Raw genomic sequence first — 13,746 nt, 5'->3', positions numbered from 1 at the left:
AGTTGAAAAAAAATTTCAACATGGTATCAACGCAACTATAACCATGCCAGTCAATCATTAAAAAAAAAAAAAAAAAATCCCAAATGAGCATCTTTGACACACAATTTAATTAAAGACCTAAGACAAACAATGAAAAAAATTAAACTCTCCATACTTCAAACAACTATTAAAAAGCACTTCACTAATTACAATTTGGTATTTTTAACTGCACCTATATTACCATAATGATCTTAACAAATGCACAATTCATGTTTTAAAAAGTCAAGTAAAAAAGAGCTCTCACTAAATTTTAAAAATCCTGTACAAGAAATCCACATGCAAGCCTCACATTAAAAAAAACCTTAACAAGAAAAGCACCTCATGATAAACCACAAGATCAAACAATGGCCCTGCCTCGAGCCATACTCTCAAATATCAAAAATACAACTCAAAAAAACATTATACAAATCCAACCTACTAAAGTTCCAAAAAAACATTTTTACCAAAGTAAAACAAAAAGTATCTAAGTCATTCACATCTTTCATAAATCACCTAACTCAAGCAGTAAAAAAGCCATACAGTAATGAAATAGAACACCCCCATCTACTTCAAAGATTAGCATTTGCAAATGCCAATAAAAAATACAAACATATAATTAGAACCCTGCCTGATCCACAGCCAACCCTGCTTCAAATAATAAAGACATAGAGCAAAACAAGTACTCCTCAGCATGTAACAACAATCCAAACAAACACTTTAAAAAACAATTCATAAAACTCCTAGAAACTACAAATCAAAAACTAAAACCCCCACAACTCTTCATGTAACTCCTCACACAAAACACCACTTGTTAGGGGTTAGTTGTGCAGCTTAATTAGTGGGTTGTTTTCATTTTTTTTGGTCTTCACTTAGAGTCAGGATTAAAATATGAAGGAGGTGAATTTTTCATTTGGACTTGGTTGTTTATTAAATCATATCTAAAGTATAGAGAGTTCTGCAACACTTCTAGCTACTAGTTAAAAGTGAGCAAAATGGAGATTAATCTAGTTAGTTACAAGGTTTTTTAAAAGTTAAACAGTCCAATTGAAAGCTAACACCTCTATTATTTATGCTTTTGACCTAATAACCAAATACCTTCGACCTGCACTGAGGAATTTTCTGTCTAAATAAAAGCTACTACTTGAAAGGATGAAAAAAAAGAAAAAAAGGAGGTAAGAGATAAGGCCTAAGAACCTCCATCTTGTCCCATACCTATTACTATATTCTAAAAACCCTCAATTCTAAACCCCTCACCATGTGACACCACACACTTCTATTCCAACTACACACCCGTGACTTTAACTTCATTACTCAAATTTGGAACCTCTTCAAAAGTCAAAAGCAGTATTCCTCTAAGAGTCAGTGTCAAAAAGCACAAAAAGTTCAAAACTTCCAAGCTGCTAAGTTCCAGCAAGGAGACAGTGATGACAAAGGAATATCCCCCCCACTCCATGGTGAAGAACAGAGATAGGAGTCCCTACTGCCCACACCTTATTTATTTATGTTCCAAGGGGATTGTAGTCCATTTGGTTATTCTTTCCCAGCTTCAAATGCTATTTAATACTCCTCTTTCCCAATGGATTCTCATTCCTGATAGGGCCATGCTGCCAACAAAACTCTTTGGATTCGACATCCTGCTAAAATACTCGGCTAAGAGCAGAAAACTTTAGAAGGCAAACCATGTGATACTTGCATATTTTAAAACATAAAGCAAATAAATGTGTGCACTCCTATCAGAAAGGCTGCAGGCTTCCTGTTTGAACACTGGCTGGGAAAATGATTCCAACTAGAAAAGCCTGCCTGCAGAGGGGGATGCAGCCCCACAGAAAACCGAGCTTTTTGTGTGCAGTTCCTTGAAATCAGGGTGCCTGCCTATGTCCTGGTTGCAGGACTCATTTCTGTGTCCTTACCTCCACTTGCAGCAGTATTTTCATTGCAGAGGGTTTCCATCTATAAGCAGCAACCACTAGGGAATGAGCTGAGGTCCCACCAACCCAGGGAAACTCCTGAGTAAATAAAGGTTTGCCAAAGATAAAACCAAGGAGCTCAGAATGCAGCACTGACTGCATGGTTTCTCAGCTCCAGCCCAACCTAGTCCCCCAAACCAGGATGGGAACAAGAAGCAGGACCTGGTTTGCTGTGCCTGCTGGGACAGCTGCAGGATGCTCAGCAGGATCCCTCAGGGGGAGACTGTGGCTCCCACATCAAATCACACCGAGGTTCATTTCACAAACAAGTTGTCAACAGGTGATAAAAATTCAGCCAATTAGCCCATTCAAGCTTAATTAGAACAAATTACTGGGAAATTCTTAACTCTAAATTGTTCACACAGTCAAATGGGTCTTTCTGTTCTTATTTAGACTGAAACTGTTCTTGGGACTCTTCTCAGCATCACTGTAGTGCAGAGTTTAGCAAACCCAAGTGCTCTGTTCCAGATACTTCACTTAATTTTTTTTTGCTGGCTGCTTTTACCACATCTGTATTTGTTTTCTAAAGCTTTGCACGTTTCCTCTACTGGAACTGGTAGCAAATAAAGCACAGCCAGCCAGGAGATGAAGACTTGTAATTCCTCCTTGGCTCAGTCTTCCAGGCTGGTGTTGCTGCCACTTGGTGGCATTTTAATGCAACTCTGCTCTAAGCAGGCAGCTGTGGAGCTCTAGCTGTTCTGGGAGAGGCAAAAAAGTCACCTCTGCATGTCTGTGCTGCTGCTTCATAGCCACTGGTCACTGGTTTTGAGCAGAAGGTCACTTACTGCCCTTAATTAAAGTTTTCCTCACTGACAGAAGGTCAGACCTGGTAGACAAAATGAACAGTAAAAATGTCATCTTGTTCATGTCCTAGAATAGGCCCAAGTGAAAACAATGAGCATCTTTCCTGACCCTTTCCAGGTCCTTGACCTGGCTTGAGGTTGAAATACAACAGATTTTTAAAAATTTTCTATTATTTCATAGAATCACAGAATGGATGGAGTTGAAAGAGACATTAAAGATGATTTAGTTCCAACTCTCCTGCTGTGGGCAGGGATAACTCCAGGGACAAGGAGTGAAAAAGGTTTGATAGGTAAAATGGGGAGGGAGAACATGGACCTTCCTTCTGGCCATTAGGGCAGCTTATCCCTGAAATGCACTGAGGCTTTTAATAAAGTGAACATACAATCCATGTTTTATTGCCCATTGGATGACAATTACCAATAACTTGCTTTCATACTGGAATGCAGTGGATTTTGGGGTGATATGGGGGGATACAACTGTAGAAAGGAAGCTCCTCTGCTGTGTTTGAGGGACAATGAAGCTACTTGTACACATAAAACTTTTTATTGAGCAGTTTTTTGAATCTGACTCCAAATATCTTATATAAATGTCATTGATCCAAAGCCCATCAAAGTCAACAAAGGAGACTGCAGAACTTGGAGGGGTTTGGGACTTCCAAGCGTGACTTGTCTGAAAAAAATAATCCCTTGAGCCATACTACAAGATTAATTTCCAGGAAATCTCTGGGAAGAGAAGGGTGTCAACTGAGCACACCAATGCTGTGGATGCTGCCTCCACTGTTAGTGTGGCAAGGGAAAAGTGCTTGCAAGCAGCTCTTTATTCACTTTTGGGTTCCCTTGACAGGTTTCTAAGTCAATGGGTCCATCCCAGAGTGTGGCTTCCTGTGGCAGAGGGAGCCCAAACCTTCTCCCACAGGAAGGACTCCCTACTTTGGTACCAAATTCTGCTCCTGGACATTCACTGGGACCACCAGTGCTTGCAGCAAATACCCAAATGAAAAATGTGCCTTACATTGCACATTCAGCCACTTAATCCCTCCTTTATCACAAGAGATTCCTCTCCCTGGAAGCTCTCAGACTCACAGCAAGGCCCAATCCCACTGCAGTTTCCCACCCTCACCAACCCAAATGCCAAAAAGCAGCCCAAGTAGGAATCCTCCCTGTGAGTCCCATCCCTGCAGCACAGGAGACAGGCACAGCTGTTTCCAACCTCACCCTGGGTGTCATTTTGCTATGTAATCCTGGTAATTAGGTGCTTACAGACGCTGATTGCAATACTCGTTAGCACGTCCTTCTGTTGAGTAAACGAAGAGCAGTTCCCAGGAGAGTACAGAGACAGAACAACACCAGAGGACACGCTGAGAAGGGCGACCAGACCAGATCCCAGCCGCGGACAAGCAGCCCTAAACTACGGCAGTCACGAACCACGGGCAGTCTGGGTCCCTCCCGCGGCTGCAGCTCCCGGATTTGTCCCGGCTGTGTCCCGGCTCTCTGCCGGCTGTGTCTCGCGGCTCCCTCCAGACACATCCCGGCTCTCTCCCCGCGAGGCGGCCGTGGGTCCCGCGGGTCCCGGCACTCCTGCACACGGCTGGTGCGACTCGGGACTGCCCACGGCCGCCAGGCGGGAGCCGGGAGAGAGCCAGAACAGAGCGGGGACACAGCGCCTGCAGAAAGCCGGCAGAGAGCATGGACACAGCGGGACCAGCCGCTGTAACGCCTTCACCCACGGGTAGGCAAGAAGCTTTTCTCTGATTGGTTTATTGTGGTCAGAAACGCGGGTCCCGGCTTCCCCTTGGGATTGTTTGGGCGTGGAGATTTAGACAAATCCCACGTTTCTGACCACAATAAACCAATCAGAGAAAAGCTTCTTGCCTGCAGGCGGGTGAAGGCGTTACTGAGGGTGCGCGTGAGCGGCGAGCGTGGGTTCAGCGAGACTAGCTTATGATGCAGATTTTAAATTAAAAGCGATCAACCATGCAAAACAGCATGGAAATAGAGAGGCAGCTAGGGAATTCAACATCAATGAATCCATGGTGCGCAAGTGGCGACAGCAAGAGGATAACTTACGACTTGCAAAGAAGACAAAAGTTTTCGCGGGCATAAGGCAAGATGGCCGCGACTGGAGGACAGACTGGAGCGATGGATTTCCGAACAAAGAGCAGCTGGCAGAAGTTTCTCTACTGTTGCCGTTCGGATAGAAGCAAAAGCGATTGCGAACGAAATGGGTATAGAGGACTTTAAAGCAGGGCCATCGTGGTGCTTCCGTTTCATGAAGAGACGGCAGCTTTCCATCCGTACCAGAACGACAGTTTGTCAGAGGCTGCCAGCGGATTACGAGGAAAAGGTAGCGATGTCCAGGAGTTATTGCAAAAGCAAGACCGCTGAAAACAATATAGAAGCCAAACACATCATCAATATGGACGAAGTCCCCCTCACCTTTGATATGCCACTCACCCGAACTGTCGAGAAAACCAGAACACCCACGGTACCAGTTCGCACCACAGGGAACGAAAAGACATCGTTTACTGTAGTTCTCGGAGTTTCGTCGGATGGGCAGAAATTATCCCCAATGGTAATTTTTAAAAGAAAAACGTTCCCTAAAGAAAAATTTCCAAATGGAATAGTTGTTGCCGTGAACACAAAAGGGTGGATGCATGAAGACGTGATGAAGACTTGGCTAAAGGAAGTTTATGCTCGTGCACCGCAGAGGTTCTTTAATCTTAAAGTGCCGGGATTGCTGGTTCTCGATTCCATGTGTGCCCATAAAACGGATAGCGTGAAAGCCCTAGTGGAACAGATCAACTCGGAGCTGGCTGTAATGCCGGGTGGTTTAACTAAAGAAGTGCAACCACTGGACATAAGCGTTATTCCTTCTTTTAAGGCTAAACTGCGAGTTCTGTGGGAAAACTGGATGGTAGAAGGCGAGCATTCCTACACGACCACCGGCAGGCTGCGCAGGGCAAGTTATTCCACTGTGTGCAAGTGGATACTGGATGCCTGGAGTAAAGTAACACCCGATACTATCATCCGAGGGTTCGCGAGGGCTGACATCATTCCAGAATTCAATACCAGCGACGGCACCGAGGGTGCCGAACCTGACGACTCTGAAGATGAAGATACGGGCGATACAGCTTCGGGTTTGCTGGATGCCACCGCCGCCCCGTTGATGGTTTCTGATACGGAGGATGAAGACTTCGAAGGTTTCGAAGGTTTGGCTGAAGATGAGTAGAGGCGACTAAAAAGTGACCCTGTTTAAAGATGACCCTGTTTAAAGACGACCCTGTTTAAAGACGACCCTGTTTAAAGATTAATTTGTTTAAAAATAAAGCTGTTGGAAAGTTTCATAGAAGTGAGTGATTTTTCTCTGTATTTTGTTAGTGCTTTGATTCTTTTAGGCTGCGTTTAAAGGCTATTCCCACATGTTGCAAAGGTCTGCAAAATCAGCACCTTTCCTGTTGGGGGTTAGGGGATTTTTTTTTACTCTTTCCCTTGGTGGTTTTTTTCACATTGTCCTGGACGGACGACTTCATTACCCTTTTAATTGCTCAAGACAAAAGGAAGCGGTGGGGGGTGGATGCTTGTGGGTTGTTTTGTCATTCCGGGGGACTCTTTCGCCGACCTGAAAGCGGAGGAGAGAGGTTTCTTCTCCGCGGAGGGATCTGCCCTGCACTGCGACTCTGGTGAAGAAGCATCCTGGTTCTGAGATCAGCGCTGACACCCGGGGTACAAGCGCTGAGGGAAGTTTTTTTCCCTTCACTCTTTCTAACCTGGGATGACAGCCCTGGCGGTGCTATCTGGCTTCGCTGCTCCAGCAGCTTCAACGCCTGAGGGGAACAACCGGGTCCGTGTAATGAAACGTCCTTTGTTATCTAATCCTGCTAATTAGGTGCTTAGAGACGCGGAGTGCAATACTCGTTAGCACGTCTGGTGTTGAGTAAACGAAAAGCAGTTCCCAGGAGAGTACGGAGACCAATACCAGAGGACATGCTGACAAGGGCGACCACACCAGACGCCCAGCTGAGAGCAGGCAGCCCTGAACCAAGGCAATCCCGAACCACGGGCAGTCCGGGCTCCCTCCCGCGGCTGCTGGTCCCGGCTGTGTCCCGGCTCCACCCCTCGGCTGCAGTTCCCGGCGGGTCTCGGCCCCCGCGCGGCGGCCGCGCTTCCCGCGGGTCCCGGCTGTCTCCCCGCGAGCCCCCACCACGCGTGACCCCCCCACGAGTGACCCCCGACCCGTGGCCACCCACAAGTGACCATCCCACGCGGGTTTCTACGCGAAAGTAATCCACGCGAGTTTTTTCCACGCGAGTTTTTTCCACGCGAGATTTTTCCACGCGAGATTTTTCCACGTGAGTTTTCCCCCACGCGAGTTTTTCCCCACGCGAGTTTTTTCCACGCGAGATTTTTCCACGCGAGTTTTTTCCACGGGAGTTTTTCCCACGCGAGATTTTTCCACGCGAGATTTTTCCACGCGAATTTTTTTTCACGCGAGATTTCTCCACGCACCCGGCACGCGACTGCCACGCGACTGCCACGCGGCCGGCACGCGACTGCCACGCGACCGGCACGTGACTGGCACGCGACCGCCACGCGACCGGTACGCGACCGGCACGCGACTGCCACGCGACCGGCACGCGACTGCCACGCGACCGGCACGCGACTGCCACGCGGCCAGCACGCGACCGCCACGCGACCGCCACGCGCCCGCCACGCGACTGGCACGTGACCGGCACGCGACCGCCACGTGACCGGCACGCGACTGACACGCGACCGCCACGCGACCGCCACGCGACCGCCACGCGACCGCCACGCGACTGGCACGCGATCGGCACGCGACCGGCACGCGAGTTTTTTTTACGCGAGTTTTTTTCCAGGCGAGATTATTCCGCGGGGCCCGGGCGTGCCTCTGGAGGGGCGGCTCCGCCTCCACGCATCCGGGGCGTGCCTGTGTAGGGGCCGTCCCGACTCCCCGGGCCGGGCCGTGCCCGCCGCTGCTCCGCGCCGCCTCCGCCTGGCAGCCATGGCCCTGCCGGCTCCCCCCCGTGGCTCGCAGCTCTCACTTGTCACGGGTCTGCTCGTTGGTAGGTTTCAGTTCTTGTGATTTCAGTGAGGATTTCTTCAGTATCTCCTCATCTGGATTTGCCATTCTGGAAGGCAGATCACTAGTGGAGCTCTGTGATAGAGATTTGGGCTTGAGTGGAAATCACAGAGGACCCTGAGGAGATTCCTGCCTTGGGATCAGCCTGGGGTCCCAGTCGCCCAGCACGCGCTTAACGCGCCGTGAAAGCTCATCCTCTTTGTTGGTCTGCAACACAGGGACAGAGAGGGGAATGTCAGAAACAGCCCAGGCAAGAGACCCAGCTCAGCAGGAGACATTGCTCAGGGTTTCATGGAATCACCATGCATCCCCACAAGGGAAGTCAGGCAAGCTCAGTGGGGCAGATGGGAAGATGCTGTGTGTGCAGGGATCAGGCTCAAGTCTGCTACAGCCCATGCAGAAGACACAGCTCTCCTCTCCCACCCCAAGCCTCCTTCCTCCTCTCCTTGCACCCCACTCCCATTACCTTGTAGGGCTCAGGAAAGACAGGAGGCTTCTCCCACAAGATGTATTTGTCCTCCACCTGCTTCCTGCGCTTCTCTTGCGCCACACGGCGCAGCAGGTCTCTGATGTGCTGCTTTGGTGTGGAGCGGGTGCTGTTGTTCCACCTTTCAGAAGGAGACAGAAAAGAGAGTTAACACTTGAACCCCTGTTTTTACACTCTGTGCAGAAACTGGGGCTCTCCCACAAGGGCACACGTCCAGCCAAGCAATGTTGAAATCCACGGGATGCTGACAGTGGACAGATCAGTTCTGTCCAGACTGTTCAAAGAGGCAGAGGAAACTGAATGTCTGCCCTGAAACATCAGCTCAGTCCCCATCATCTCCAAACATGTCCCACAAAAAATAACAACTTGCACCCACCCCCAAAAAAAAATTCTTCTGCTTTGCTACAGACTGAAACAGGAAAATACTCCCAGGTGCAAAGCATCCCAAAGTGCAGAAGGGAGTGCCCTGGTCCCAGCAGGGATTGGCTTCAAGAAAGAGCCAATCTTTCAGAGAGTGGCTTCAGAAAGCACAGCAGAGAAGCTGCCCTGAGCCATCAATCATCCAGGCCTGGGTCTGTAACAGAAGCTCTGAAAATACCCACGTGCTCTGAAACCACTCTCACTGACAGGACAATCCTGACTTTATTTCCCCCACTCAGGGACTCTGATTTCTCCAGTGGAGGGAGGCTTTGGAGCTGCTGCCGTCGGGGGCCGGCGCTGGTGGGCACAGCAGGGCCATCCGTGCGGGCCAAGCGCAGAATTACCTGGCAGCAGCCGGCCTTGCGGGCGAGGAATGCCTGGCCTGGGCAATGCAGGCGCTGCGAAGAGGCTTTGGGGCAGAGCAGAGCTCGGCACGGAGCGGCCGCGCTGCGCTCCGCGCTGCCGCAGCACCAGCGGGGCTCTGCCCTTGGCAGCGCCCGGGGCCAACGGAGCGTCCCGGGCACGGGGCCGTGTCCAGGAGCCCGGGGCTGCACGGGCATGGAACGGGCGCGCGGCGGGCGGGGAGCGGGGCTGGAGCTCGCGGCAGCAGCGCGGGGAGCGGCACCGAGCGGCACCGAGCCCGGCCCGCCGTGCCCGAGGGCACCGAGCCCGCGGGGACACTGGGAGAGACGGGCTGGGAATGGACCAGGGCTGTTCCGGCCTGAGCTGGGTCCGCTTTTAATGGAATTGGTTCGGGTTGGGTGATGGTCTGATATAAACAATGTCTTCCTTTGCTTCTGCTGCTCCCAATGTTTGAGTGTCACTGTGAGAAATTTTGGGTGAGCTTTAGGATCCATTCTTGTGCATCCCTTCCAGCTCAGAATATTCTATGGTTCTTTGACTCGGACCAAATGTCCCTGTACTCGTCACTGCTGTGGGTGCATCACGAATCCTGGGCTCAGGTTTGGGACCACACTACGAGGCTGGGTTTTAATAATTTTGGTTTTAATAATTTTGGTTTTAATTGGTCTCTGATTTATCGATCTAAAACTCAGCTGTCCTGTCAAGAACTTTGTTTTGATTGCTGTAATGTTATCAGGCTGGTTGTTGTTGTATGTGGGTGTGGGCTGCCCTCCAGTGAAGAGAAGGGAGAACTTGCTTGGAAAGAGCTGCACGCAACGAGGCACAATTCAGGATGAATTTTAACAGCAAAAAAAGAAACTAAAACCCATGATAAACCAGTAGTGATAGTCATGGAACACACTGCCTTCACATACAAAAATAAATACACTCAAAGTTAGGTAATTCCTCTCCTGAACATCTTGCAAACAACTCCATTTAATAATTTTAGACTGACTGTCACAATGTGAAAGGTGCTAATCTGCTTCACCAGGATCTGAAATCTATGGCTGGATCCAGTTCAGAACCTCTGTGTCTCCTTCAGCTGCAGCACTGAAATGTTCCTTTACCCAAGGCAGTGCCCAAGTACAGCCAGAGCACCAGGAATAGGGATGGATGGATGTTTGGGATGGGTGCCCAGCTGACTCACCGGCTCATTCAGGATCCTGGTGTGTAACAAGGCATGCTTGGCATGGTAGCAGGCAGGTTTTTAGATCCTGAGGGCCTTTTTGCATAGGAAAAAACCCTAAGGAATTAGATTTGATTTTCTTGCAACTTAAAAAAAAAGTGGTGTGTATATGATATGAAATAAAAGGAGAGAACCATCCCTGCTGCTTTAGGTCAGATTAATTCAAATTCCCCGAGTCTCCTTTGGATATCCTGGAGTGGAGCTTTTATTTAACTTAGACCCATGTTTAGTTAGATAAATGCAATAGCCTCTCTGCATTCACACTGAGGAGAAATAAGCTGTCTTAGAAGATATTTTAACTGCTCCATTTTAGCAGTCTGCCTTAAAGAAAGGTTAATCCTTTCTCCAAGTGCCTCTTTTGCTGTGGACTTGTATTTCACAGCAGACTTGGGACCTCTGTCCGTATGAATCTGACACTTGGTGTTTTCTAGTTTATAGTGAATGTGCATTGGGGGGTTCTGCTCTGTTGGGGCTTTCTGTGTGTTTGGGTGCATTTTTTAAGGTGGCAGGCAGCATTTTCTCAGATTTTAATGAGGACCCCAGCCCTAGAGACAGGAGGCTCCCACAGGTCCATTCTTAAAGATGTTCTTCCTTCAGAACAATATTGATGACTGCTTTCCCAAACTGTACAATAATATGCTTGACAATAACATCAAAATACAATAAAAGTTCTTATGAAAAGGCAAGATTTTTTCCAGGTGACAATGAGAAAACACTCGAATATTCTACAAGCAAAATGAACATGGACCTTCCTTGTGGCCATTAGGGCAGCTTATCCCTGAAATGCACTGAGGCTTTTAATAAAGTGAACATAAAATCCATGTTTTATTGCCCATTGGATGACCATTACCAATAACTTGCTTTCATATTGGAATGCAGTGGATTGTGGGGTAATATGGGGGGATACAACTGTAGAAAGGAAGCTCCTCTGCTGTGTTTGAGGGACAATGAAACTGCTTGTACACATAAAACATTTTATTGAGCAGTTTTTTGAATCTGACTCTAAATATCTTATATGAATATCATTGATCCAAAGCCCATCAAAGTCAACAAAGGTGACTGCAGAACTTGGAGGGGTTTGGGGTTTTCTTTATTTTTTCACATAAGTGTGACCTCTCTTAAATAAATAACCCCTTCAGCCATACTACAAGATTAATTTCCAGGAAATCTCTGGGAAGAGAAGGGTGCCAACTGAGCACACCAATGCTGTGGATGCTGCCTCGGCTGTTGGTGTGGCAAGGGAAAAGTGCTTGCAAGCAGCTCATTATTCACTTTTGGGTTCCCTTGACAGGTTTCTAAGTCACTGGGCTCCTCCTAGAGTGTGGCTTCCTGTGGGAGAGGGAGCCCAAGCCCTGTCCCACAGGAAGGACTCCCTACTTTGGTACCAAATTCTGCTCCTGGACATTCACTGGGACCACCAGTGCTTGCAGCAAATACCCAAATGAAAAATGTGCCTTACATTGCACATTCAGCCACTTAATCCCTCCTTTATCACAAGAGATTCCTCTCCCTGGAAGCTCTCACACTCACAACAAGGCCCAATCCCATTGCAGTTTCCCACCCTCACCAACCCAAATGCCAAAAAGCAGCCCAAGTAGGAATCCTCCCTGTGAGTCCCATCCCTCCAGCACAGGAGACAGGCACAGCTGTTTCCAACCTCACCCTGGGTGTCATTTTGCCACCCAAACTTGGGTCTGACAAGGGTAAAACTGAGCAAGATCCTCAGTAACAATCTGAGTGCAGATTTCCTGTCATTGATAGGTGGGAATATTGTCCTGTTAGTTATTCATAACAGTTATTCATAATATTCAACATTCACAGACCATCAGCACACGGGGCCATTCAGAAAATTCATTGCACTTGGTCATTTTCAAGGCAGGTGCCACCCCCCATCTCTTCTTTTGCAAGGCACAAGAGCATTACCCTCAAAAACCACAAAGTCTTCCTAAGGTAACGAAGAGAACGTAAAACTTTACTTAAACACAAAAGTATGCAGGTGCTTTGCATTGAACAGTAAGAAAAGAAATAAAACAGAACTGTTTCTGAGGCTCCAAAAAAACAGATAACATGGAATTATCCACAAAAACCAGAGAACATGGAACTATTTACATCCTGGAGACCCAGTAAAGGCACTTGGGTTCCAGTCAGAGTCACTGTAAATTGTCTCCTTCAGTGCTCGAGGTCAGGCCGGCTCCTGGTCACATTCTCTTCGTTTGCTCAGCAGAAATCTCTGGAACAAAAGGAGGGATAGAGAAAACATTTGATTGGGTTCATCCAACAGGCACATCTGGCAGAAGACAGTCCATGACTGCAGTCACTTTACTCAAAGAGGACCTGCACAGATTTTTGACTTCCAGCAGCTGCCTCTTTATGGAGAGGATTTTTAAAGCCTCCCAGCCCTTCTGCCAGGCACATCCTGATTATTTTCTTTTGCAAGTTTGCCAGCAGATCATGGCAATGCATCCCTTTGCCCAAAGGAGCCCACTCCATAAAACTCCATAAAGCTTTGTGTTTTGTGGAAAATGACACTGCAAAGGCCCTGTGGGATGGCAGGTTACAGCTTCTGAGTATTCCCCACTGCTTGCACCACAGGACAACACAATATTTGCAATGACTAAACTGCACAATCAAAAACGTAGCAGCAACTCTAGGAATTCCTTTGGGCAAATACTGGTCACAAGCCCAGCAAGGAGTCAAAAATCCTAGTGCTGCCCATCTGTAGCCAAGCTACTCAGCAGGTGCTGCCCTGATGGGGCAGCTCTCCCCCATCCCTCCCTCTCTCTTTGCTCCCAAAATGAGGAAGCAATGAGGAAGCAGAATCCAGGGTGGCTGCAGTGCCAGCCAAGCCTGGTGTCTTCAGGAACTACAGGCAAGGATGTGAAACAAACACTCACTGTTCAAACTTCTGTCTTCTTGTCTTGTCTTCATTTCGCAGAAAATCTCTGGGAAACGATTCTTCTTATCCCCTGCAGATCCCTGAAAAAACACAGAGAGAGAAAGCTGGTCAGAGAGAGATGCCTAAAGCAACTCCAAAGCCCGGCTTTTCTAAATTTCCATAGAAAATGTTCATTTGTCCCAGGCATAGTCTGTGCTCCAGGATCTCCCCCTCTCCCCCAGCAATCCCTCCAGTAATGGAAATGGAACCTTGGATTCTCACTTGGCAACTCACAATGCTTTGTAGCCATTAAACTTTTCCCAAGCATGGAGAAATTCAGCAGCAGGTTTCCTTGCTCAGTGGCGGAGAGAGCAGTGACACCTGCAGCCTGGAAAATGATGAGGGAAAAAGGAGCTGTTAGAAGGCAACAGGAACACTGTGCACACCCTGGCCTAACCCACAGCCCACCCTCCCCCAGACATCCTAAATC

General features: G+C 48.2%; 1 long non-coding RNA gene across 1 annotated transcript; it reads right to left on the bottom strand.

The window, feature by feature from the left end:
- Positions 1–12,332: 12,332 nt before the first annotated feature.
- On the bottom strand, positions 12,333–13,697 carry LOC116996145. Its single transcript, XR_004417885.1, has 3 exons — positions 13,551–13,697; positions 13,276–13,357; positions 12,333–12,611 (listed from the first exon to the last, which is right to left on the bottom strand). It is a non-coding gene; the product is annotated as an uncharacterized LOC116996145 (long non-coding RNA).
- Positions 13,698–13,746: the final 49 nt, after the last annotated feature.

The sequence above is a fragment of the Catharus ustulatus genome, chromosome 5 (assembly GCF_009819885.2).
Source record: "Catharus ustulatus isolate bCatUst1 chromosome 5, bCatUst1.pri.v2, whole genome shotgun sequence".
NCBI classification, from domain to species: Eukaryota; Metazoa; Chordata; class Aves; order Passeriformes; family Turdidae; genus Catharus; species Catharus ustulatus.
Note: the sequence above shows the minus strand (reverse complement) of the source record. Positions and strands in the feature narration are given on the sequence as shown.